The sequence below is a fragment of the Nelumbo lutea genome, chromosome 5, assembly GCF_056320005.1.
Source record: "Nelumbo lutea isolate HS-2025 chromosome 5, American lotus-T2T, whole genome shotgun sequence".
NCBI classification, from domain to species: Eukaryota; Viridiplantae; Streptophyta; class Magnoliopsida; order Proteales; family Nelumbonaceae; genus Nelumbo; species Nelumbo lutea.
This window is the reverse complement of record NC_142688.1, coordinates 68,005,885-68,009,666: the sequence shown is the minus strand read 5'-3', so window position 1 is coordinate 68,009,666 and position 3,782 is coordinate 68,005,885.

Genomic DNA, 3,782 nt, shown 5'->3' with positions numbered 1-3,782 from the left:
TCTTTCCCGTCTACCATACACTTATTGCATTCACGCTGTACCTTGGCAGAATCTGACTTCATCGCAGGCCAGTAGTATCATAGTCTTTGTAATTTCTTGTATAAGGTGCTTGCAATATCCCCATAATGGGCCTTATGTGCCTTGTTCAGGACTACTTCTACCTCATTCTTTCCTAGGCATCTTGTTCTCACCCCATCCGACTATTTATGGTATAGTACCCCATTAACCAGCTAAAACTTTGTGAGCAGTTTACTATCCTACGTCCCTATGGTCTGATTGTTTAATTTCTAAACTATTTCGTATCTCCAGTCGTCCATCATTATTTCATCCTCTTTTTCTACCCAGGCTTTCATTGTGATGATTGATTGCTTGGCAAACAGCTGGGTGGTGATTTCTATTGGCTCTTTGTTGAACTGTATTTTTTATCCTAAGGTGGTTAGTGCATCGGCGAACCTATTATTGGCTCTGTTTTGGTGCTTGAAGTCTACTTTCAGGTCTTAGACTTGCCTTTGGATCAAAGTTTTGTATGGTAGGATTGTCAATTCCTTCACTATCATGCTTTCGTCAAGCTGACCAATTACTATTTTGGAGTCGCCAATCACTTTGATTTTCTTTGCTCCAGACTCTATTGCTTTGACTAGACCTAGGACTAAGGCTTAATATTCTACTATGTTGTGAGAACAGGGGAACTGGAGTTTGAAAGAGTAGGCAGAAGTTTGTTCGTCAGGTGAGGTTAAAGTGACCCCAGCGCCGACTGAGGTGTTGGTGTTGTTTCCGTCAAAGGTTAGGACCCATTCTCTTCCTTTGGCTACTGCAATCATGGGTATATCTCTAGGTATTTCTTTTTATATAGGAAAATCACCATTTGAGGGAAAGGTGGCCAACAGGTTTGCTGCTGCTTGATACTTAATGGCCCTGGGCTGGGTAAATTCTATCATATACTCATTAAGCTACATCATCCACTTGACAAGTCTGCTAGAAAGGGGAGGTCTGCCTATGAAGAACTTAATTGGTCATGTCATGCGATGAATCTTTCTTTTTGACCTAGGATGTAGTGCCTGAATTTGTGTGTGGCAAAGACCAACACTAAATACTGCTCCATATGGGAATAATTCTTCTCAACCGGCTTAAGGGTCCTACTGACATAGTATATGGAGAATTCCGCTCCTTCATCTTCTTCATGTGCTAATAGACATCCTATGGCCTCTAAGCCTATTGCAATGTATATACTGAACTCGTGCCCTTCCTTGGGTAGTGACATTGTTGATGCCTTAGCAAGGATTGCTTTTAATTGTTCAAAGGTCTGTTGGTGCTCCTTGGCCCACTTGAATTTTACAGACTTTTTGACCAATTTCATCAATAGTAGTGCTGCATGTGCAAGATCGGGGATAAATCTCCTTAGGTATGAGACTTTCCCTAAGAAGGTTTTTAGTTGTGACTCATTAACTAGGGACGGAAGGTCTAAGACGACCCTCACCTTGCTCTCATATGGGTGTATTCTTGTTTGGTCTACTCCATATCCCAAAAACTTGCCTGACTACACTCCAAATACACATTTCATTGGGTTGAGTCTTAGCTTGAAAGTCTTGCATTGGGTGAACACCTTTCTTAGAACCTCAGGGTGGCCTTCTTGCTTCAGTGCCTTGATTATTATGTCACCCACATATCATTTGATTTCCTTGTGTAACATGTTGTGGAAGACACTAGTCATCGCTCTTTGGTATGTGGCCCTAGCATTATTTAGGCCGAAGGGCATCATCCTGTAATAAAAGTTCCCTATCGGTGTCCTAAAGGTTATGTAGGGTGCATCTGTAGGATCCATGAAAATCTGATTGTATCCGATACAGGCATCTAGGAAACAAAAGAGTTCTTTTCCTATGGTTGAGTCTATTAGAACTTCCATGTTAGGTAAGGGAAACTCATCCTTGGGGCAAGCCTTATTTAGATCTCTAAAGTCGACACAATACCTACGATAAGGTGATGTTAGTTTTCTAGTGGAGTACTAACACTAAATAACTAAGCTAGAAATACTGACATGAGTTTCCCGTTCTTCTTCTTTATTGGTACAATGTTGGCCAGCCACTAAGGGTGTGCTATAGGCTTGATGAATCCTACTTTTAAGTGCCCCTCAACTTCTTCTTTGATATTGAGAGTTACTTTAGGTTTGAATATCCTTTGTGGTTGCTTTATTGGTTTGAACTTAGGATCTATGCAAAGTGAGTGTTTGACAAGATTCAGGTCTAGGCCTGGCATCTGGTCGTACGACCAGGCAAAATCCTCGTAGAATTATGTGAAAATACACACAGATTAGGCTCTTTAATTCTGTCTTAGTGTTTTGCGATAAAGAAAGGTCTTACCTTTCAACAATGTGATCAACTTTTCTTTACATTCAGGTCCTAACTTGGTCGATATGTATAGCAACCTCTTTTCTATTCCTTCTACTGCAAGGTTTATCTTCTTTAAGGACTCTTCCACAGTGTCGATGGGATCCATCATTGTACGTGGCACTTGATGTTTGATTTTTTGTGTATTGTATACATTTTTCTTTTAATTTAGTTAAATGCCATACGTTTGCTTCATGCTTGGGGGATGGTTTATTGTCTAGTGCTACAATTATAGCAATGTTGGTTTGCGGAAATGATCCGATGTAGTGCTGGTTGAAACATTACTTAGAGTATTGTTAATTTAGGAATTATGATTACTCTTAGCAATAAAAGATGTGCCTATAAATGATCTCAGAAATATATTTGAAGAAGAAAGTCTCAGTTTACAATGATCTTCTTTTGGAGGACAACTTCGTAAGTGATTTTGAGACTACGCAACAAAAATCAAAACTTAAAAGAAACAATTCATACCTCAGGGATAGCCTTTTGCTTGTGGGTGGTTCGTCATTATCGCAGTCTTTGACGATCATATAATAGCTCTTTCCGTCACTGCTGGTCACCCGTATACATTTGGTTCTCTTTTTCCTTTCTGTGACTATTCTGGCCTTGTCCTGTGCTAGGTCTGGTAGTTTCATCCATTCTACTTTGGCTATCTATGTTTCCCCTTCTTCTGCTAACTCTGTGTAGTAAATCATGTCCGACAAGTGTGTCTTTGATTTATCGAAGGGGACTTTAGTAGCTGGGATTTGGATCACACGTCCTCTGTGTTTGGTTTTAATGCACTGGTGATATGTTAAAGGAATGAGGGCCAGACCATGTATTAGAGGTCGGTCCAAGAGGACATGGTAGACTATTGTCCTTGAGATTACTTGGAATTCCTGTGCTATAGAGAATGACCCAATCGCCACTTGTAGATTGATGGACCCTTCCATGATGGAAGCATGTTCATTAAAGTCTGTGGCTTCCATTGGCAGTTCCTTGACCATCTCCTTTTGTATGTTCATCAGTTTTATTGTGGACAGAGATCAAGTTGACTAAGCTTCCTGGGTCAATCATTGATCTTCTCATCTTGAAGCCCCCCACAGATGACATTCTACTGATTGGGAATGATGTAGGTATGTTAACTACGTTGAAAGTATGGTTATCACAGCAATTCTCCATGAAAGATCTTGGAGAAGCCTCCTATATACTGGGTCTTCGACTCTATAGAGATAGATCGAAGCGGATAATAGGATTATCCCAATCTGCTTATATTGACAAAATAGTCAAGAGATACAGCATGGAAAATTTCAAGAAAGGAAATGTTCCTTTCAGGCACGGAGTCACTCTCTCCAAGAAGATGTCTCCCAAGACTTCTGAGGAGATTGATGGCATGAAAGACGTTCCCTATGCCTCTGC